The sequence below is a fragment of the Ictalurus furcatus genome, chromosome 22 (assembly GCF_023375685.1).
Source record: "Ictalurus furcatus strain D&B chromosome 22, Billie_1.0, whole genome shotgun sequence".
Taxonomy (NCBI): Eukaryota; Metazoa; Chordata; class Actinopteri; order Siluriformes; family Ictaluridae; genus Ictalurus; species Ictalurus furcatus.
Genome location: NC_071276.1, coordinates 19185539 through 19210853, shown reverse-complemented (window position 1 = coordinate 19210853; position 25315 = coordinate 19185539).

Here is a 25315-nt window from a genome sequence, read left to right as displayed (position 1 = left end):
TGTTTTGTGCAGCTTTGCGCGTCCAAACATGCGAGGATCAATGAATGAGCATATTATTATTGAATTATTATTTCGCACAAAATTCCATCGCACCATCGAAGGACTCTTTGTCGGAGATTGTGGCAGATGTAAGGGAGGAGGGGAATTTATACGTTCGACGGGTTTTTCCGACAACAAACACTTCTGCGTAGGATACACCTGGGTATCCTCACTCCTAGCTCCTCCGGAAGCTTCCTCGCTCCTCGTTCCTCGTGGTGCAATTAGAGAAATGATATGTCCTTCAAGATGGTTGACTTCGATCGATTTCCTGGTCACAGGCTGGAGGACGGAGGGGCAAGGAAACGAGGACGCATCAATTTGAGTATCGATAAGCACTCATGGTTTCTATGGTTTCCTTTCTCTGCTTCTTTCCTTTATTCTATCTATTCGTCCCCTATTGCTTCATTCCTTGCTTTCTTTACTTCCTTCTTCCTTCCTTCCTTCCTTCCTTCCTCATCATGAGTTGATACAGAGACTACACTGTATATTGATGTTAAATCTGTGATATTCGGCTGTTCTTCGTCTCTCCTCGTGTCCTCCATCAGAAGGTTTGTTCTGATGAGTGAATAAGTATCGAGATGGTGATTAGATTTAGTTCTCATGTTTTCTTCGTATAAACTCAATGTTAAGTCCTGCAATAAGGCTGTTTTTCCCAACAGAGGACATATTATCATGGCCTGAGGCTAAACTCCGACCCAAACACAGCGTGGCAGCAGAACCCCTGGTGTGCTGCTTATCCAATATCCAGCATTCATCCTCTAATGTTGGCTCAGCCTCGTAATCACGTTATGAACAATCTGAAATCCAATCGATTTGTACGGCGCAGAGAGAAAACGGGCCGCTATGACCATCCTGTCCCCGTGATTTGTGCGCCTCCGGTTCATTTATGAGCTCTTGTCATTTCACTTCTTCACCCTTTAATATTGAAATCCTTTCTGTCTTGTCATGTGTGTCTGCTCATCCATCTCTCTCTCTCTCTCTCTCTTTCTCTCTCTCTCTCTCTGATGAGTGATGAGTCGCCTCTTATTTCATACAATCAGCTGTGAGTAAGGAGCAGCCCTGCTTACAATCATATAAACCCTCTCGCTCTTCTTCTTCCTCTTCTTCTTCTCTCTTCCTCCGTGCATGCTTTACAGGTCTGTCCTTCACAATGTTTCTGTTCATCTCTTCTTTTCTTTCATTCTATTTTTTCTATCTATCTATCTGCTTTCCTCATTCTTTTATTTTCTTTTCGTGTCTCCCCCCGCCCCACACACACATCTCCTGTATTTATATTTATTTATATCAATCTTTCTGCCTTTCTCACATTTTCTTTCTCTCCATTCTTTCCCCTTTTCAAGTCTGAGAGAGAGAGGGAAAGAGAGAGAGAGAGAGAACGAGCGAGAGAGATGGGGAGAGAGACAGACAGACAGATAGATAGATAGATAGATAAATGGAGAGAGACATAGATAGATATATAGATAGACAGACAGACCTCTCTCTCTCTCTCTCTCTCTCTCTCTCTCTCTCTCTCTCTCTGTGTATGTGTGAAATATGACACACACACACACACGTTTATCTGCCTGTGTCTTTTCCCTTTCATTTTTTTACTTTTCTATTATCTATGGATCTCTTTCTGTATCTCTGTCTCTCTTGTACACTTCCCACACACACATCCATCCATCCGTCCATCTTTTTTCCATAAATCCATCTCTAATTTTCTCTCTTTCATTTTTTTTTAGCTTTAATTCCTTTACTTTGTTTCTGTCTTTTCTTTCTTTCTTTTTCCCTTCTATCTGTGCACTTGTCTGTCTGTGACAGAGAGCGAGATAATCCCTCCATCTCATCCTCTCATTCCTTCCTGCATCTCATCTTCTCATCCCTCGCTCCACTCATCCTCTCATTGGAAGCTAAAGCTTCTCTGATGCGTGTCCTCACTCCTGACACTCATCTGCTGCTTACCAGATGTTTCAATGTTTCATCTCTTCTTCGTGTCCTAGGATAACTCTCTCTCTCTCTCTCTCTCTCTCCTCATCATTTTCTCCTCCTCCCTCGTTCCCTCTCTTCTTTGCCTATTCTCTTTTATGTCCATCGCAAGGCGTTGATTAGCCCCTTCAAGCAAACATGGAGAAGTTGTTTATATCCTTGATGCATGTAAATATTTTACATAACTCTGCCTTTATGTTGGCACTGCATCTGTGTGTGTGTGTGTGTGTGTGTGTGCACTTATGTGTGCGTGCTTAAGCCTTGTAAATAAAAAAAAGACTTCAACACACACAGAGTTAGGTTTTGCTAATACTTTTTAATTGCTGTTCCTTGTCTAAGTTTTCTAGCAGAGCAAATAATTTAACATGGAAAAACACATATAGGACAAACCTTACACATAAATGACCACAATCTTCACTTCTACCGCTAGCTTGCTAGCTAACATATGCTAACTTGAAAGGATTTCTGACAGAAATTTAAAACCATGATCAAAAATGACCATAATCTTCACTATTGTTGCCAGCTTGCTAGCTAAAATATACGAATTTGACAGAATTTCTGACAGGAATTTTATACATTACTCAAAAATCGTCATCATCTTAATTGTTATTGCTAGCTTGCTAGCTAACACACTCTAACATGAAAAGGTTTCTGACAGGAATTTTGTACCTTTCTCAAAAATGACAGTAATCTTCACTGTTATTTCTAGCTTGCGAGCTAAAATATGCTAATTCGACAAGATTTCTACTGGAATTTTACACTTTACACATAAATAATCAAAATCTTCACTGTTATTGCTATTTTGGTAGATGAAATATGCTAATTCGACAAGATTTCTGACTGGAATTTTATATCTTACTCAACAATGATCATAATCATAACGGTTAGTGCTAGCTTGCTACCTAACACGCTATATTTAATAGATCTCTTTCAGGAATTTTGCACAATACACATAAATGATCATAATTTTCAGTTATTGCTAGTTTGCTACCTAACATATGCTAACTTGAAAGGATTTCTGACAGACATTTTAAACTTTGATCAAAAATTACCATTATTTGACAGAAATTTGACAGAATTTCTGACAGGAATTTTATACCTTACTCAAAAATCGTCATAATCTTAATGTTTTTGCTAGCTTACTGGCTAACATATAGTAACTTGAAAGGATTTCTGACAGGAATTTTATACGTTACTCAATGATTATCATAATCTTAACTTTTAGTGCTAGTTTGATAACATGTAAGGTTTCTGACCAGTATTTTACATGTTACACCTAAATGAACATAATCTTCACTGTTGTAGCTAGTTTGTTCGCTAAGATATGCTAATTTGAGAGGATTTCTGAGAGGAAAAAGATAATAAAAAAGATCATAATCTCCACCGCTAAAGTCAGCACTTTGTAGCAGTCAGATGTAAAGCTACAGGTAACTTTCTCTCTCTCTTAAATGCCTCTGAGAAATCCTGTCCAGTTAGCATATTTTAGCTTTCAAGCTAGCAATAACAGTGCGGAATATGCTCATTTATGAGTATGATTTAAAATTCCCCTCAGAAATCCTGCCAAATTAGCGTATTTAGCTAACGGGATTTCTGACAGGAATTTTAAAAGCAAACAAGTTGCTTGCTATGTTGTGATGCTGTTGGTTACAGGGTCGATGTAGTGTAAAAAATGGTTTGCACAGAGCCGTAATTGTTATTGTCTCTTAATGACTAAAGCACCATTATCATGACTTCAACATGCTTTCAGGCTATCTTCGCGTATCTCTGGATGTGAGCAATTTTTGTGTCGAGAACGCAGTGCTTGGATCCTCTCAGGCAGCTCACTCTCAAATGAGTCTCGGTCATTCTGGCAGGCTAAATGAACACAGCTAAATTGGAGATGCAGTAATGGGCTTGGAAATCAACATCAGAGCGGTGATTAATCTAGCTCTGCCGCTCGTGTGTTTGTGTCCTCAGGGACAACGTTCTATCAGAGTTGAATCACAATGCTGTCTGGTCCGTAATAAAGACAGAAGAGATTTACTTGATGGTTATGTCCCAGAGAGTACAAAGAACTTTGAGAGCTTTGCCAAAGGTTTTATGTGATGTCTAAGTGTTTTGGAAGATGTAGAAAAGAATGCTCTTTTTGGTCTTACACAAGATGGACCTGAAACGGATGTTTATTTAGCAGCCAGGTCAAGATGGCCCAGCACTGTCCTAAAAGGGACAAGTGATGTCTTTTTGTGTGCCAGTAATTAAGGCTGAAACGTTAATGGATGTCCACTTGGTCATTTGGGGGTTGCTAAGCAGTGTATATGTATATTTATCTCTTCATGGAGACTGCAGCTTGTTCATACACTACTATAATGGGTCTCTTTGGTACTCTTGTCCTCACATGGATCGTTTGAATCATATAGAAAAGACTGCAATTAGGAGCCATAAACATTTGGACTTAGTGTGTATGTGTGTACAGTATGTGTATGAGAATTGGTGTGCATGCACTATAAAAAATACTCTCATGTAATCTTGAGTTCCAGCAAAAAAGTCTTCAGTCAGCTTATTGTCCTAGAGGTCAACACAGGTCAAATAATCGTGCAGATAATGAATTAGCATGACGACGTGTGTGTCGGTTCCCATTTTCCATTGGCGGGAATAGGTGACTTGCCTGATTAAAGTAAGCAGGGTGGAAAATACTTCAGTAATTGTACTTCATTACTATAATCTACTTGACTATTCAAATAAACTATAGTATAATAGCAACTTGACTTACATTTCCATGATGAAAAACATACATTTTACTGCTTGCATTTGTATTCTGACATTTAAAGTATTTGTTACATATGTCCAAGCTCTCAAGAATCTTTCCAGCTCATCACAGATTTTTAGTCAAGTCTGGGCTCTGGCTAGGTCATACAAAAAACATTGTCTTCTTTTGGTTAAGTCATTCCTTTGCTTATTAGGATGCATGCTTTGGGTCATTGTCTGCTGAAAAGTGAAATTCATTTTCCCCCACCTCGATAGAAGGTCTTCTTTCTTTCTTTCTTTTTTTCTCTTACTCCTTCTGTGACCCACACCTCTTCTTTCTTTCTTTCTTTCTTTCTCTTACTCCTTCTGTGACCCACACCTCTTCTTTCTTTCTTTCTTTCTTTCTTTCTCTTACTCCTGCTGCGACCCATACCTCTTCTAATTTTATATCTTACTCAACAATGATCATAATCATAACGGTTAGTGCTAGCTTGCTACCTAACACGCTATATTTAATAGATCTCTTTCAGGAATTTTGCACAATACACATAAATGATCATAATTTTCAGTTATTGCTAGTTTGCTACCTAACATATGCTAACTTGAAAGGATTTCTGACAGACATTTTAAACTTTGATCAAAAATTACCATTATTTGACAGAAATTTGACAGAATTTCTGACAGGAATTTTATACCTTACTCAAAAATCGTCATAATCTTAATGTTTTTGCTAGCTTACTGGCTAACATATAGTAACTTGAAAGGATTTCTGACAGGAATTTTATACGTTACTCAATGATTATCATAATCTTAACTTTTAGTGCTAGTTTGATAACATGTAAGGTTTCTGACCAGTATTTTACATGTTACACCTAAATGAACATAATCTTCACTGTTGTAGCTAGTTTGTTCGCTAAGATATGCTAATTTGAGAGGATTTCTGAGAGGAAAAAGATAATAAAAAAGATCATAATCTCCACCGCTAAAGTCAGCACTTTGTAGCAGTCAGATGTAAAGCTACAGGTAACTTTCTCTCTCTCTTAAATGCCTCTGAGAAATCCTGTCCAGTTAGCATATTTTAGCTTTCAAGCTAGCAATAACAGTGCGGAATATGCTCATTTATGAGTATGATTTAAAATTCCCCTCAGAAATCCTGCCAAATTAGCGTATTTAGCTAACGGGATTTCTGACAGGAATTTTAAAAGCAAACAAGTTGCTTGCTATGTTGTGATGCTGTTGGTTACAGGGTCGATGTAGTGTAAAAAATGGTTTGCACAGAGCCGTAATTGTTATTGTCTCTTAATGACTAAAGCACCATTATCATGACTTCAACATGCTTTCAGGCTATCTTCGCGTATCTCTGGATGTGAGCAATTTTTGTGTCGAGAACGCAGTGCTTGGATCCTCTCAGGCAGCTCACTCTCAAATGAGTCTCGGTCATTCTGGCAGGCTAAATGAACACAGCTAAATTGGAGATGCAGTAATGGGCTTGGAAATCAACATCAGAGCGGTGATTAATCTAGCTCTGCCGCTCGTGTGTTTGTGTCCTCAGGGACAACGTTCTATCAGAGTTGAATCACAATGCTGTCTGGTCCGTAATAAAGACAGAAGAGATTTACTTGATGGTTATGTCCCAGAGAGTACAAAGAACTTTGAGAGCTTTGCCAAAGGTTTTATGTGATGTCTAAGTGTTTTGGAAGATGTAGAAAAGAATGCTCTTTTTGGTCTTACACAAGATGGACCTGAAACGGATGTTTATTTAGCAGCCAGGTCAAGATGGCCCAGCACTGTCCTAAAAGGGACAAGTGATGTCTTTTTGTGTGCCAGTAATTAAGGCTGAAACGTTAATGGATGTCCACTTGGTCATTTGGGGGTTGCTAAGCAGTGTATATGTATATTTATCTCTTCATGGAGACTGCAGCTTGTTCATACACTACTATAATGGGTCTCTTTGGTACTCTTGTCCTCACATGGATCGTTTGAATCATATAGAAAAGACTGCAATTAGGAGCCATAAACATTTGGACTTAGTGTGTATGTGTGTACAGTATGTGTATGAGAATTGGTGTGCATGCACTATAAAAAATACTCTCATGTAATCTTGAGTTCCAGCAAAAAAGTCTTCAGTCAGCTTATTGTCCTAGAGGTCAACACAGGTCAAATAATCGTGCAGATAATGAATTAGCATGACGACGTGTGTGTCGGTTCCCATTTTCCATTGGCGGGAATAGGTGACTTGCCTGATTAAAGTAAGCAGGGTGGAAAATACTTCAGTAATTGTACTTCATTACTATAATCTACTTGACTATTCAAATAAACTATAGTATAATAGCAACTTGACTTACATTTCCATGATGAAAAACATACATTTTACTGCTTGCATTTGTATTCTGACATTTAAAGTATTTGTTACATATGTCCAAGCTCTCAAGAATCTTTCCAGCTCATCACAGATTTTTAGTCAAGTCTGGGCTCTGGCTAGGTCATACAAAAAACATTGTCTTCTTTTGGTTAAGTCATTCCTTTGCTTATTAGGATGCATGCTTTGGGTCATTGTCTGCTGAAAAGTGAAATTCATTTTCCCCCACCTCGATAGAAGCCCCAGTTCTGGCTGAAGAAAAGCAGCCCTAAAGCATGATGCTACCACCACCATGCTTCACCTTTTTGGAATTGGTCTCGTCAGACCATCAAACATTTATCCACATGGTTTGGGGTGATTTAGCTGAGCTTAGATATTTTTTGTGAGAAAGGGCTTCCGTCTAGCCGCCCTACCCCATAGCCCCGACATGTGAAGAATATGAGAGATTGTTATCACATGCACAGAGTAATCAGTACTCGTTGGATATTCCTACAGCTCTTTTAATGTTGCTGTTGGTCTCTTGGCTGCCTCCCTGGTAAGTTTGTGTCTTGTCTTTTTGTAAATTTTGGAGGGACGTCCTACGTTCTTGGTGGTGTCAATATGGTGCTCCGTTTTATCCACTCTTTGTTTATGGTCTTCACAGTATTCCATGGTATATGGATCTAATGTATCGGAAATTCTTTTATACCCGTCTCCTGGTTGATATCTTTCAAGAAGCGAGACCCTGTACAGTTTTTATAAGCTCTTTGTGGACCATGGCCTCAGGCATGTTTTTCAGTGATGCATATTTGAAAAATCACAAACTAAACCCCAAATACGATTTTTTTTTTCCGTCACTGCTGTATTGGCAATCTTTTTCTACAGCAAATAATCACACTAACATGAAGTCAAGTTGCTTATGAACAACAGAAAATGGTTACTTTGTGCATAATTTAAGCCTTTAGTTTCTTTGAGTTTCACGATTTAAGCATTTAGTGCACAAAGCGTGTTTGCTAGCAGGCTGAGTAACCTTGCTTTGGCTATGATGTTTAGAAAGCCAAAACCAATGCAGCATGGTGACAGAACACAGCATCTGTCAGCCGAATACAAATTCAAGCTCAATGAACATGAACTTCAGTTAGTGTGATATGTGATATTTAATTCAGATCTTCTATCTGATTTCTAGTGTGACTAATAGTCAGCTATGTGTCAAAGCTGTCAGCTTGTCAGTCAGTAAAGCATCAGTGCTGTCATGTTTAGAGCTTTTTAATGACTGATTTATATGTATTAGCTCAGAGAGGCATGTTTTCTGTATTTAGAATAACTGAAGCAAAATTTAAAGCTTGAAATGAGAAAAAACGTCTTGAAATACATACGTTTACACATATTTGGTTTGTGGTAATATTCTAATAGGAAATTTTTGATATTGTATACAAGGCTGTCCCAAATGTCTCGATACACAGGGGACTATGCATTCCAGCACCACGTCGGTTGTGCCTTCGTCAACATTGTGTCAATGGAAGACAAAAGAAAAGTTCAGGGTAGGAATCTCTGTACCTATCAAGGTTTCCGCCAGTGTTGACCAGTTTTGAGTCTCTGCTCCTTTCAGGGTTTTATTTAGTGGTGTCTCTTTGTGTGAATCTCGGTTCCTCTCATGCTTTTATTCAGGAGTATGTCTTTTTGTGTGTCAGTACCTGGTGTCAGCCATTGTTGTGTCTCGGTTACTCGCCAGGTTTGATCTGGTAGCCTGCCTTTTTAAGTCTGGGTACGGTTTTTTAAGTTTCCAATTAATATCGACCATTTTTGAGTCTGGGTTCCTGCCAAGATTTAATCCAGTGATGTCCCTTGGAACTTCTCAAGGTTTCAGCCAGTGTCAACCATTTTTGTGTCTCGCTTACTTTCACAATGTCAAAAGCTTGGTTCCTCTTAAAGTTTCCAAAGTTTCTGGATGTTCTTCTTTCATTGGTCACCTTAGGCTTACTCATTAGTGTTCTAGACATGTTTATATACATATTGAAAGTTTGTGATCCCTTTAAAATTTTTATATATATCTGCATAAATATGACCTAAAACACCATCCCATTTTCACACACGTCCTAAAAGTAGACAAAGAGAACCAAGTTAAACAAATGAGACAAAATATTATATATTATAATATCATTCTTGAAAATGATCCAATATTACATGTGTGTGAGTGGCAAAAGTAGGTGAACAAATAGGATCAGCAGTTAATTTGAAGGTGAAAATAGAGTCAGAGGTTTTCAATCGATGGGATGACGATCAGGTGTGAGTGAGTGAGCGCCCTGTGTTATTTAAAGAACAGGGATCTGTCGGAGTCTGATCTTCACAACACGTGTTTGTGGAAGTGTATCGTGGCATGAATAAAAGAGATTTCTGAGAACCTCAGAAAAAGAGTTGTTGAAGCTCATCAGGCTGGAAAAGGTTACAAAACCATCTCTAAAGCGTCTGGACTCCACCGATCCACAGTCGGACAGATTGTGTAGAAATGGAGGAAATTGGAGAGCATTGTTACCCTCCTCAGGAGTGGAGACCGACAAAGATCACGCCAAGAGCAAGACGTGTAACAGTCTGTGAGGTCACAAAGGAACCCGGGGTAACTTCTAAGCAACTAAAGATCACTCTCACATTGGCTAATGTTCATGAGTCCACCGTCAGGAGAACACTGAACAACAATGGTGTGCATGGCAGGGTCGCAAGGAGAAGATCACCGCGCTCCAAAAAGAACATTGCTGCCCTTCTGTAGTTTGTTAAAGATCACATGGACGAGCCAGAAGGCTATTGGAAAAAATGTTTTGTGGACGGATGAGACCAAAGTAGAACTTTTGGTTTAAATGAGAAGATGTTTGGAGAAAGGAAAACACCGCATTCCAGCATAAGAACCTTCTTCCATCTGTGAAACATGGTGGTGGTAGTGTCATGGTTTGGGACTGTTTTGCTGCATCTGGACCAGGACGACTCGCCATCATTGGAGGAACAATGAATTCTGAATTATACCAGCGAACTCTAAAGGAAAATATCAGGATATCTGTCTGTGAACTGAATCTCAAGAGAAACTGGGTCATGCAGCAAGACAACGACCCTAAACACTTCTACCAAAGAATAATAAAAGAAGAATAAAGTTATTGTTCATGTGAGGAAACCCACCAACATCCCAGAGTCGAATCTGTTCTGTATTGAGGAACGGGCTAAAATTGCTTCAAGCCGACGTGCAGGACTGATCAACAGTTACCCAAACGTTTACCCCAGATGTAAAAAATTTAGGAATAAACTATTATGTAGCCGTGGAGTTTTCTAGTTAGTGCCCAGCTCCATTAAAATGTGCTATTTAAATAATTTGAGACTGAATAGAGTTCTTAAATGCTGTTTTTTTTCCTTTTCATAAGCAAATCTGAGACGGGCAGACCTGTCGCTTTCACAAATAAAAAGGTCAAAAATGTCTAGGATACCAGACATTGAATTTTTCCACGTGCACAATAACGTACATTGTACACCAACACAAAGACTTCTTTGTTTGTCCAAATCACCATTATCCACTCCAACAATGGCGCCATTAAAATGACCACTATTCAAATGTGTCGGTGTGATTTGATAATGCTCTTGCATATTTAACGCTCTGTAAACAGCGGACTTCTCTCTCTGTCGCTCTCTCGCTCGCTCGCTTGCTCCTTGCGCTGTGTTTGTTAGTGCATTACAGAGGTATAATTCAGCATGCGATAAATAATTAAGAAAGCTTTAAATTACTCTCTCCCAGCTCTGGAGGCAGACGTGAGTGCGGCGCCCATGTTTGAAAAGAACATTACAAGCTCGAAACTCTCTCTGCCGGGAGCGATAATGCCCCGACGTTCAAAGGAACTTCAATTCCACATATTTCTGTGTATGATGAATAATTAATGAACGCTACAGACGACTACCGCTTAGATGAGTGCATTGTGCTCGGCTCTTTGTGCAGACCAAAAATTTCCCCCGGAGGATAAGAGTGTGTGATAATTCTGACACGGTGAGGTTTTAGAGTTCAGAGTTATGGGTTTGGATTTAGGTTTAAGGTTTAGTTGGAGGGTTAAGCCAATCCTGCTTTGGGTTTGGGTTTAGTTTTCTGGTTATAGGTTATGAGTAAGGTTCTAGTGCTATTTAATTATTTATTGGCCTTTGATTGAAGGGGTAACATTGACATTAGGGTTACTTCTAGGGTGTAGTGTTTCCACCTCACAGCTCCAGGGTCTTCAGTTTAGTCGAATTTTACATGTTGTTTTTCTCGTGTTCCAGTGGGTTTCCTCTGGAGTCACCGGTTTCCTCCCACCTTCCAAAAAAAAATATGGATATAGTTGACTTGGCTTCGTAAAACTGCCTTTATAAAATGGAAACTTTCAGTTGCCTAATCCCTTGTCCGTTATGTCGCTTAGCAACCAGATCGTACCGTTAGCAGGCTACGTTTCATGGTGGACGGATTGTTGATTGGGAATGTTATTAATAATCATTTTAATTATACATTAAACACTGGATTTGATCATATTAGCAGTGTGCTTCATTAGGTATAACACGTAGTGTGGCTATAACTATAGCTATAACTATAACATAACATTATAGAAAATACCCCACAGCTATAGTGATACAACACTGTGCGTGTGTGTGTGTATGTTTGTGTTTGTGTTTGTACGCCTCGTTTCATCTGTCTCCGTCTCTATCTCTGTGTACACGTCTTTCCTCTCTCGGCATGAATAATCCACAATCGGCCTCGCAGCCCGAGTAGCTTCAGGACACCAACAACGCCGCAACAGCTCTGTGTTCAATAAGGCATGAAGCAGAAGAGACGAGCGGGAAATGCTTAAACAGGAAGCAGGAAGTGAATCTGAGCGCAGACCGAACAGGTGCGGCGAAGATCAGGCACAAATCCCACAGGCGTCCGAGTCAGTCAGCTCTGAATATCACTTACACGCCGGCGTGGGACAGAGGAATGAAAAGAGAACATGAAGAATTGAAAATGTGTGTGTGTGTGTGTGAAAAGCTTTACTGAGTGCAGTGTTACTCTGGCATGCTCCCACTCTTCCTGTCTTTCTCGATCAATTCTTCTCACTTTTAGTTTTTCTCTTTGCTCTTTCATGTCATTTTATTTTTTTTACTTCTTACAATTTCTCTCCCTTTTACTTTTTATATCTCTATCTCTTTCTACAGTGACTTGCATAAGTATGAACGTTTCCTTTGGTAGACTCGGTAGAGTCCATCCTGTGTCTGAAATGGACATGATTTGGGATTTACCCTCTGACTAATCCCCTCATTACCCAGACACTGACTTTGGGTAGATAGAGTCACAGCTCTGCCATATTCTTTACAGGATATAACGTTTAATAATGGATGTAATGTCGCTCTATGGGTTGTTTAAAGTTTGTTTAAAGTTTGGGGTGATTTAAAAAAAATAAAAATAACCAAACCTACTTTCCTAGAACTTGTTTTGATCAGTTCTTGACGTTCATGATACTGTTTGTTTATAATTATGTTGCGTTTAATTGCACACAGGTCGAATCCATACAGCCAATTATGTGACCACTGTTGCCGAATAGATGAACACCCCCCCTCCCCCACCCAACCCATTGAATATAATGGGCTATCTTTTGTAGATTCAGGACACATAATCCCAATTAAGTCCATTTCATTTCCAGGATGTAACACTACAAATATGTGGAAAAGTTCAAGGCGGGTGAATAGTTATGCAAGGCTTTCTATTTCCCACTCTTTCTCTCTTTCTCTTCATTCTTTCCATGCAGTCGCTCTATACTACGGATGTAATGCAATGCCACGATCTGGATTTGAACTGGAGGTGATAATGATAATGATAATGAGTCTTCATTGGTCACGTATACATTACATTACAGCACAGTGAAATTGTTTTCTTCGCATACCCCAGCATGTTAGGAAGTTGGGGTCAGAGCGCAGGGTCGGCCATGATACAGCGCCCCCTGGAGCAGAGAGGGTTAAGGGCCTTGCTCAAGGGCCCAACAGTGGCAGCTTGGCAGCACTGGAGCTTGAACCCCTGACCTTCTGATCAGTAACCCAGAGCCTTAACCTCTGAACCTCCACTGCCCCAGGTTGTGGCCTAATCCGATTTTTTTTTAAATTTCTGGCCAAAAAAACCCCCCCAGAGCTGCTGGAAAAATCAGTACATTTTCACTAAAACAATATGTAACAACAAATTATGTTACATACATATTATTAATTATTATACTGCCATATGATTTTCCATGTAATAACGATCAAGAAGGACGAAGAACATGTGCAACGAGCATAGAAATGAATATGCTGCTCAAACCTAGGTCTGGAGCGCCAACCAAACGTTAACCAGCAGACAAAAAACCCAAAAAACCCCAAACAAACAAAAATGTAATAGTGCACCTCTTATTCATCTGTATTTGTACCTGTTTAGTACACATTATCTGTTCATTCTGATAATGTATTTCATATTCGGTTACATCCCTAACCCTTCACCCACTTTTTCTTCACGCTGCAAGAAAATACTGCATAATAAGAAAGCTTAAACAGGTTTTCACAGAGATTTTTTTTCCCCCTCAATATGCTGTATCACATTTACTGAAGCTTCTTGGCAGCAATTACAGAGTTTAAAGAGTTCTTCTTAGGCGTGATGCTATAAGCTTGGTGCACCAGGATTTAGGGATCTTCTCCTTTTCCTCTCTGCTGGAAACTCTCAAGCTTCAATTTTCAAGTATTTCCAGAAATGACTGATTGAGATCAAGTCAAGGATTTGGCTAGGTCACTCAAGGACATTCAGAGACTCGTCCCAAAGCCATTCCTGCATCCGTCTTTCAGGTCACTGGGGAGTTTTATACTCTCAGGACAACAAAAAGTATTAAAGTATACCTTTTGTTCTTGCTGGGGTGGTACCCTCAAGGGTACTTCTTTTGCACATGTAGAATGCATCTTTTCCTGAGTGTGGTCGAGCTTCAGATGTAGATGGATGGTAGTTATATATTTGTTTTTCCTTGGTACTGATGGAAACTAGAGAGAGAGAGAGAGAGAGAGAGAGAGAGAGAGAGAGGGTGGTTCCTACACAAAACAATCCACAGCATATGAACTTGAACTTGAGCTGGAGACAAGTGGAGAACTAATACAAGACTCACACTGAAAAACTCCCGCTCTGAGGAAATTTAAAAAAAACCCAGAAACTCCACCAAAATACGCCAGCCTCTCGAGTCCTCCTTTACAAACGCACAGACGGAGATCTCCAGTGGTGCTGAAACCCGGGACTCTAGATGGAAACCTCCCTACTCGCAAAATATTCAGCTCCATCACTAGCCTCCACCAGACGCAAGACCAAACCCTCCTCAAACTCCACAATGAACAAGACCCAGTTGAGAAGAATCTCTCATTACCTGGTGGTTCAGACTGTGTCCTATCTTCATTCACATCTCACACCCCCAGCTGGCAGGTACAAGAGAACAACAGAAGCACACTATGTTCAAGCGAACTTAAGAAACAAAAGATGTACTCTTTAGGGTACCACAACCGAAATGAGGAAAAATATAGTTTAGTACCCCTTTTTTTCCCCCCCAGACAGCGCAAAGTCCTGAGCATTTTCAAGCAAGTTTTCCTCAGGGATGTTTCTGACAAGCCTCCCAGTCACTGCTGTGGAAAAACATCCTCACAGCATGATGCGACCACCACCAGGCTTCACAGCATTTCTTTCTTTCTGTTTATTTATTTATTTTACTTCACACCTTGACTAAATGGGTGGGCTCATCGATGCAACAAAGTCGAGCAGAGTTTAACTTCATGCAAATTGCTGCAAATAGACACTATTGAGTCATCACAGTGATCCATATGTTTGTTCCTACTCACAGATCCTTAGTCTGTAGACGAGACTTGCTTTGTTACTGCAGACTGGTTGTATTTGATCCCCAAAACAGAACAGTACCAATATGTGTTCTCCAATATGTTTGGGAACCAGAAACCCTTTAAGCCCATGAACAGCAGCAAAACATCATTTTCAAGTCATAGAGTTATTTGAGAGATGCAAGCTAAGCTAAAGACGCCCCTAATGTAAACATAGGGTTAGTTTTCAACCCAATCCTCTGGTATCTTAATCTCTCTCTCGCTCTCTGTCTGATCATTCTTAATCGGACTGTCTGTGATCGGATTGATCAGAGATTGACCTGCAGAAAGGCTGTGTTCAGTCTGATCTGTGATCAATCACATGCAGAAGATTACACTATCGATCTGTGGCTCTTTAAACCCCGGGGAAGAGAAATACAACACAACACCACACTGTACAAAAAAAACAAAACAAACGATAACTAACCAGCTACAATACACAAAACGAGCAGCTGGTGCTGTTTCCGAGAACCCGTGAACCCGTGACAATACATGGTTTCAAAGCAGCTTTACAGAAACATATAAACACAGGATACGGATTTTAAGTGTGTGAATTTATCCCTATTGAGCGAGGCGGTGGTGACGGTGGTGAGGAAAAACTCCCTGAGATGATACGAGGAAGAAACCTTGAGAGGAACCAGACTCAGAAGGGAACCCGTCCTCATCTGGGTCACAACGGATAGAGTGAGAGTAAAGGAAAGTTCATTATGGTGTTTATATGAAGTCTGTGTGTTGAACTAGTCCACTGTTCACTAAAGGAGACCTGAGTGTAAAACTGCATGTAGTAATTGCAGTCCCAAGGCCATCGCAGCAACCGTCGTCCCAGCAACCACAGCGAGAACGTCCGTGTGGAATTGACGTCCAAAACCATTTCATGGTACTTCAATTGGAACCATCCTAATCAATCTCCAGGTTGTATCCACCAGTTGATTAGAGCGCCATCCAGAGGTAGGGCATCAGGATGGATCAGGCAGGTCCAGAGAGCAGAAATCATGTGTAGCTGGACAGACGGAGAAGGAGAGGGAGGTAAAGAGAGGAAGGGATTATTAGGTATGCTTAATATCCCGTAACGGATAAGACTGCGCTTTGTGTAAAAGAAAGTCTACTCATGGTAAGCTTGAGTAAACAAATACGTTTTCAGCCTAGACTTAAACACCGAGACTGCGTCTGAGTCCCGAACACTAATTGGAAGACTGTTCCATAACTGTGAGGCTTTGTAAGAGAACGCTCTTCCCCCTGCTGTAGCCTTCACGATGTCATTAGATGTTGGAGTTTCGTAACGTACAGGATAAAAATAAAAGCAGTTCAAGACTTGTAAGTCTTTTTTTTTTTACAGCAAATTAGTGTTACAGTATGTCACTGTTTATTGTTCCCAATAACTGCGCATTCTTCTTCTGCGACAGCAGTTTGCCCATGATCCAATTTCTTTCCTTCTTTTATTTATTTCCATTTTTTTTATTAAAGAATGAGACATCATACTACGTATCTGTTTACATTGACATTTAATATTGTGAACTGTCCCTGATGCCATTTACACAGCTCCTGCAGTTACACACGCTCTTTCTCTGACCAGACTCACTGCAGCCTCATCATCATCATCATGCATCATCACGGCTCGTACTTTCCTTCATGAAAACAAACGATTAAAGCATTTTAGAAACGGTTTCATTCCAGCGGAATTATTTATAAGCAGTCTGATATCTCGCTATTCAGCTATTGACAGCTGCACACGCTGCAAATGTGAGTAATTACACATACAGGCTGTTAGAGCAGAGCAAAGCCGGCGTGGTGGAAAGGCTGAGACGTCACTGTGATGCGTTTCATCTCTTTTCACACACACACACACACACACACACACACACACAGTGTCAAAACAGCGGAAGAGACAAGGGGCTTAGCATGCCTCAAAACACACACGCACCCCTTTACACATTCAATCAACCTCCGAAAGAGAGAGAGAGAGAGAGTTTGTGTGTGTGTGTGTGTGTGTTAGATTCTAGTGCTAGACTCCAGATTATTAAGCACATACATATTCTACAGCTAAAACGATATTCATTTTCCTATTAACAGATTCCACGCTCACTGGCCACTATATTAGGAACACCTGCATACCACACTCACCAAAACTGGCCAGATGAAGAGTAGAAAAACATCACCTGGTCTTTTTCCCATCTTCAGCTCTCCCGATTCGGTGCCCTGCACAGCCTCTGATTTCTGTTCTTGGCTGACAGGAACGGAACAGGATATAGCCCAACTTCCTGTGCGTTCGGAGATGCTTTTCTGCTCAGCGCGGTTGTAACGAGCGGTAATTTGAGCTACCGTAGCATTTCAGTCGGCTCGAAGCAGTCTGGCCGTTCTCCTCTGACCTCTCTCGTCAACAAGGCGTTTCCGACCCACAGAGCTGTCGCTCGCTGGATGTTTTTTTGTTTTTCGCACCATTAGATGTATAAACTCTGCAGACTGTTCTGTGTGAAAATCCCAAAAGAATTCTGCAAGTTTCTGAAATACTCACTCTAACACCAATACCCACACCTCTCAAACATTTGAGCTTTCCCCGTTCAGATATCTGATGCGAACATTCAGTGCGTTTACACGGACAGCAATAATCCACTCTTAACCCGATTAAGACCATACTTTGATTAAGAAACTGCCATGTAAACAGCCATTTTTACTTACCTTAATCTAATTAAGGTCATACTCGAAGTAAGCAATAATGGAATTAAGACAGGTGGAGTACTCCTGTTTTAGTCGCATTATGGACGTGTATTACAGACATGTAAGCACCTTAATCACATTATGAACGTCGTGTGAGAGTTTTCACCGCATTTTGCGACAGGACACGATCACACACACGGCAGTTTTACGTTTTACGGCGAACAAGAGAGTTCGGCTGCGTCCCAAACCGTATACTTGCCTGCTATAGGCCTGTAGTGGGGAAAAATACATGTATCTCGGCTACTATACAGACGGTAAGTACGCGGTTTGGGACACAGCACACGGCTCCAAGCAGTCGTCTATTAGCACTTATAGCATGATAAATAATTAACCGCACTTAAAGCGTTCGTAAAATAATTATATAAAAACACCCAAAACTGTATACTGTACCATAACGAAGACCAACTGTATGTCGATACGTGAAATTCTAGAGGGACGTCGGACGGCGTGGCGCGGTGACGTTAATCTAATTATGTTCTATAACATGTAAAGCCGGTACACGAAAAGGAGTATTCTAAAAGTGACTCATGTAAACACCTTAATCACATTATTATCTTACTCAGAGTAAGGTCAATAATTAGATTACTGCTGTCCATGTAAACGTAGTCAGTGACTGAAGCTCTTGACCTTGAATCCGCTGTTGCCACGTGATTGGCTGATTAAATAGTAAGTGAGATTATGCTGCTCTGCCGGAGTCCCCGCTTGCACTCTGATCACAATGTACACCACGGTTAATCTGACAGCTTCGCCACCTGTAGTGACACTACTTGGAAAAAATCGGATTACTGAGCGTCTCATATAGACACGTCCATTATCAGATTACTGAAGTGCATCTAAACCCAAGGACTGAGTGATGATTCAGTAACCTAATGCAGGCTCATGAGGGGAGGAGCGGCTTGGGGGTGGCGCGGCCTGAGCAATGACCGGCACTGTGTGTGTGTGTGTGTGTGTGTGTGTGTGTGTGTGTGTTTGTATCATTGGTGGGTTGAAGAGTGTGTAATTCGGTTTCCGCTCTTGTGGTGGAGGAAGGGTGGGAGACAAAGCTGAAGATAATGACAGAGGGAAATGAGACACATCCGTGTATAAACACGGCGAGACACACACAAATGTACTCCGACCTGAGTCTCTTCTAGACTCTGTGTGTGTGTGTGTGTGTGTGTGTGTGTGTGTGTGTTTATACAGGTAGAGAATCCTTCATCTTTGTGTCATTGTGCATTTTAATGAGTGTCATAATAAGTGTGTTTAAGTGAAAGTGGTGTAATTTATTGATGTGTGTGTATTATTTAGCGTGTGTGTGTGTGTGTGTGTGTGTTTTGGTCCTCTGTATGACTTTGCTTCGTCAGCAGTCCCGTGTTTCGGCCGTGTGCCCGCTCTGACTCGGACTTTGATTCTGAAGCGGAAGGAAAAAGGAAATCCTGCTCTCACATTGTGACCTTTGACCTCTGCTTCCTGATCACACTCCTGCTTAAAAAAAAAAAAAAAACACACACACACACATCATCATTCGATTCATTCATGTGTCACATCATGTTTATAGTTGTACACATTATGTACACTGTTTTCTATTCAAATATATTTCTGTAAACGTTTTTTTTTTGTTTGTTTTTGGTTGTTTGTGTTTTGTAATATTTATGCAGCCAAACCTGGAATTAGATGAGTGTTGGTGTTGAAGAAGGTGACACACTGCGATAAGTTACGATAATAGGGCATTAATCTCAGCTGCACAGACAGCTACAGTGTGTAGAAATAAATCACTAAGCTGTACCAAAGTAATTAAGCAATAACTCTAACGAAATGGCAGAACAGAGTGTTTGTAATTTTATGTCCAGGGTCCAAAGTTTTGAAAGTTTGCTAGGTCGTATTCAGAGTTTCAGACGAATGTGTCTGTAGTGAGGACTTAAAGTGCACCTATTATAGTTTTGAAACATGCCTAATTTTGTTTGAAAGGTCTCATACGATAGATTTACACACATCCGAGGTCAAAAAACACTTTAATGTGCTCATAATTTAAACTGCAGCATTGCAGTTGCATGGTTCTTTTGGCACCGTGCAACTGCCGTGACGTCACGTGCATACCCTCTATTGCAAGTATTATAATGTTCCCAGTGGATTTTATTTCCAGGGACCTGTGTTCCCATGTTACTTTACCAAGGCCCTATAGTTCTAGGTATTATATTCCTAGTTTTCTATATTCCAGGGCCCTATCATCTCAAAGTCCTATGCTGCAGACCCCTATATTCCCAGGGTCCTGTTTTTCAGACCCCAATATTCCCAGGGTCCTGTGTTTCAGACCCCTATATTACCGGGGTCCTGTGTTTCAGACCCCAATATTACCGGGGTCCTGTGTTTCAGACCCCAATATTACCGGGGTCCTGTGTTTCAGACCCCTATATTACCAGGGTCCTGTGTTTCAGACCCCCATATTACCAAGGTCCTGTGTTTCAGGCCCCTATATTACCAGGGTCCTGTGTTTCAGGCCCCTATATTACCAGGGTCCTGTGTTTCAGGCCCCTATATTACCAGGGTCCTGTGTTTCAGACCCCTATATTACCAGGCTCCTGTGTTTCAGGCCCCTATATTACCAGGGTCCTGTGTTTGAGACCCCTATATTCCCAGGGTCCTGTGTTTCAGGCCCCTATATTACCAGGGTCCTGTGTTTCAGGCCCCTATATTACCAGGGTCCTGTGTTTCAGGCCCCTATATTACCAGGGTCCTGTGTTTCAGGCCCCTATATTCCCAGGGTCCTGTGTTCCAGGGCCCTATATTCCCAGGGTCCTATGCTGCAGACCCCTATATTCCCAGAATCCCATGTTGCAAATTGGCCGCAGTGTGTGCCATTGTGCTTTACGATGGGTTGGCACCGTGTCCAGGGTGTCCCCTGCCTTGTGTGGGATAGGCTCCAGGCTCCCCTGAGACCTTGTATAAGATAAGTGGTATGGAAAATGGATGGATGGATGGATGGATATTCCCAGGGTGTTATGTTCTTGGGCTCTATTTTTGCAGAGTCCTATCTTCTAGGAACATATATTCCCAAAGTTCTGTTCCAGGGCCCTATACATGTTACCAGAGTCTTATATTCACAGGGCCCAAAATACCCAAAGGTGTATTATTTCCAGGATGGTATAATTTCAGGGTATCATCCCCATGTCCATGGAGTACTATGTTCGCCATACCCTATTTCTACCCTATGACTACATACTACTACTCTGGCTCTGCTGTTTACATTATGCACATTTTAAATCTTAAACTAGAAAATGCTTAGTGTTTGAATTGAACAACTCTCTAGAAGTACACTATATGACCGAAAGTATGTGGACACCTGACCATCACACTCGTATGTGCTTGCTGAATGTCCCATTCCAGATTTATCCCTCCATTTGTTGTTATAATAACCTCCACTCTTCTGGGAAGGCTTTCCACTGGATTTTGGAGCGTAGATGTGAGGATTTGTGTTCACTCAGCTAAAAGAGCGTTAGTGAGATCAGGCAGTGATGTACATGTAACATGACAAATTTCAGATTTTATTTTCATGCAGAGATTTATCTGTAAAATAGGCAATTCCTTAGTAATAAAGATTACCGGATCATTAGTAACAGATGATATGAAAACATCTGTGAGTAATTAAGGATGTAAGAAAGATGCTGGTGTTGATATTTAGTTACGGTTAGCATGGGTCAGTGGGAAGAGGGTGGAGTGACACAAAGATCTGCAGCTTGTGTGTGTGATTAAACGTGTACACACACACACACACACACACACACACACACACACACACCCAAGTGTCCTTGCTCCTCAAGGCTGAGAGTGTGTGCTGTGTTATCGGATCAGGAAGGCCAAACTTCCCTTCAGAGAATTCCTGGAAACGAGCGAACGCTCACACAAAGCCAGGAAGAACGAGTGTGACGGAGAGAGAGAGAGCGAGAGAGCAGCCCTTTGCTGATACACAGGTCAATCAGTGCTCCACACACACACACACACACACACACACACACACACACACACAGATCGATCAGTGCCATGGTCACGGGGCTTTCTTTTAGGTTAGCCTAGAGAAGTGCACACACACACACACACACACACACACACACACACACACACACACACACACACACACTTACAGTCATCTCCAGAAACATTGGCACTTGGATACGTACAATGAACACGTGCAATTAGGGATATTTTGAGCTTAAACAGAAAAATAGGAAGGAGGAGTATAATTATTGGCACCCCTAAATGTACTAGTTTGCGACGCATACCTACAATAACGTAACTACAATACGACGACTCAGAGATCCTACTCAGCGTGGTTCATCCCGTCAGGCTTGGAAAATGAGTCGTTGCCATGGCAACCCACACACTCTACTTCATGGTAGCTCGGTTTTGTAAATAGAAAGCTTATATTAACTTCTATTAAACTACTTACAGTAGCTGTGACAGGAGCACAGCTGCAAATCGCAGGTTTATATCAACGCTCTCGTTCTAATACGTTATCGTTACCATGGTAACAGCTCATTCACAAGGACGTGTATGGTGGACCCTTCGCTTGGACACGATTTTTTAAACATTTTTTATTTTTTATTGTTGAAATATTCTGTAAAGAGACATTTATGCAACATTAATAGAAATATCTCGCTGTACCTATAAATGGATAAAAAGTATGATGTGTCGTTCTTTAATCATTAAAAAATTGTCATTGTCATTGCAAATCGCTGTGGTGTCAGATGTAGAAAACACTTCGGGATGAGCCGTTATTGGAAAAGAACTAATGTTTCTACTTCCTGGTACTTGTTAATGAAGGGCGGGACTTCCTGTAATCCAGCCACCATGTCTATCGTTAAATTTATATTCCACCCAGAGAACTGTCTCTGGTGTCGCTCCCTGGACATGTTTGTCCTCGATCCTGCATCCGAAACGTGGTGAGGAAGTGATGTGTAGCTGCTTCTTGGCTTGTGTGTGTGTGTGTGTGTATGTGTGTGTGTCTGTGTATTGATTTAGTATCAATATTTCATAGAAAAAATTAGAAATCTGCAGGGTTCTGAGCAATTCGACCTTCAGCTGATGCTGCAACAAATCGGCTTGCCTTGTAGCACTCAGGGAGACTGTGTGTGTGTGTGTGTGTGTGTGTGTGTGTGTGTGTGTGTGTGTGTGTTGAGGTTACTGAAGGACTCTTAGAAATGAATTCAGTGTGCACCACATGACAAGATAGGTGGAGTGTAACCAATTGTGTGTGTGTGTGTGTGTGTGTGTGTGTGTGTATATATATGTGTGCATCTAACTTTGTGTTACTGTATTATTTGTTATGTTGTGTGTGTGCATGTACATACAGGTCTTTGTATTTGTCTTATTGTGTATCTGTTTTCTATTTCATTGTGTGTGTGTGTGTGTGTGTGTGTGTGTGTGTGTGTGTGTGGGGACAGAGCAGCTGTGTTAGATCACTTGAGCGAGGGAAGAGTTTAAACTTTGGAAGGCCATGAGTAAGTGCTCTCTCTCTCTCTCTCTCTCTCTCTCACACACACACACACACAAATGAGCTTCAGACATAAACATGGCGTGAGAGATAAAAGTTTAAAATTTTAAACTCTTTCTGAGGACCAAATATCCCGGTAATGATAAGAACAACCTCCCCTCCCCTACACACACACAAAATAAAATAGAAAACAGATACAGAATAAGACAAATACAAAGACCTTGTAGGCACACACACACACACACACACACACACACACACACACAGAGAGAGAGAGAGAGGGAGAGGTTGAGAGGTGAAAGAAAAGTTCCTTTGGAAAGTAGCACTAAGATAAGTCTGGCTGATTTATGCAACCAATCTGCATTTGAATAATTCTTCTTTCCCTACTGAATAAAATCAGGCACTTTCATCCTTACACACACACACACACACACACACACACGCACACACACACACACACACACACACACACGCACCCTATCATTGTCTCTCTTCTATTTTCTTCAAACAGTTTTTTTAATTTGAAAATCAGTGTCAAAGTATTGGGCTGTGTAAGGGGAAAACACACACACACACACACACACACTCACACACACACACACACACACACACACACACACACACACACACCTCTCTCGCTCTCTCTCTCTGTTGAAGGAGGAACAGTAGCTCAGTCTTTTTGCTCCATTAGTCAGAAACCCTCCTCACCTTCAACACGCCCGCGCGCACAGACACACACACACACACACACACACACACACACACACACACACACACACATTCCACCTCTACTCACACTGCTGCTTTTTCCAATGAAAAATTATGGAAGAAAAATAATCACACACACACACACATTAGTGTGTAATGGTGAACTCACTGGGCAGAGACGTGACTGTAGAAATGTTTTAGCACAGTGGGGCAGTGTGTGTGTGTGTGTGTGTGTGTGTGTGTGTGTGTGTGTGTGTGTGTGTGAGAGAGAGAATCAGACAGACAGAGAGAGAAAGACAGGGAGAGTAGAAGAGGGAGAGAGAGACAGAGAGAAAGAAGGACATATTTCATTACTGTATTTACCCTGCCCTTTAACCTCATGAGTCATCATACAAGCGTGTATACGAACACACACACACACACACACACACACACACACGCTGAGATGATGGCTGTTGAGCTAATTAGTCGACAGACAGAGAGATGCTGCGCTCATTACAGCCACATTAATACAGAGAGAGACAGAAGGAGACAGAGAAATAAAGAGAGTGACAGTGATGAGGAGAGAGAGAGAGAGAGAGAGAGAGAGAGAGAGAGATCAGTAATAAAGCCCACGCTGCACGGCAGCTGTCTCACTGACATAATTGCAAACGACGAGACACTGAAGTGCCTTTCAAACGCGCCCTGATCAAGAGGACTGATATCACACCGCTCATTTCTGTCACCTAGTTAATTTCACTCTCTCTCTCTCTCTCTCTCTCTCTCTCTCTCTCTCTCTCTAACAGGCATGGGAAACCAATTTGATTCTGTGTGTCAGCTGTGTTTCGAGAGTTATTTACTGAAATCCCAGACACTCCATGATCTGGACAACTCCACACACATTTTTAAAATTTTTTCATTTATTTTTTTTAGCAGATTTGACCTTGTTTTGTTCGAGGTTTGGGTAAACAAAACAATATAAAAAAGGCAAAAACAGGATTGAATAAATTACAGCTAAACTCCCAGATCAGACTGAGCGGAGAGATGACAGACTTCTATCTGAGTCTCCCAGCTTGCACCACCTCTCAAACACAACTAAACTATTAGCCCAAGAACTTTGGACCACACTTGAACCAACACACCTAATGATGGAGTCTTGCTAGGTTTGTTTTCATTCACTAGTTAACTTTAGTTCGCTAGTTAACTTCAGTTCACTAGTTAATTTTAGTTCACAAGTTGACTTTAGTTCACTAGGTAACTTTAGTTCACTAGGTAACTTTAGTTCAATAGTTAACTTTAGTTCGCTAGGTAACTTTAGTTCAATAGTTAACTTTAGTTCGCTAGGTAACTTTAGTTCAATAGTTAACTTTAGTTCGCTAGTTAACTTTAGTGTTCTAGTTATCTTTAGTTCATGAGTTGACTTTAGTTCACTAGTTAACTTTAGTTCGCTATTTAACGCTAGTTTGCTACTTAACGCTAGT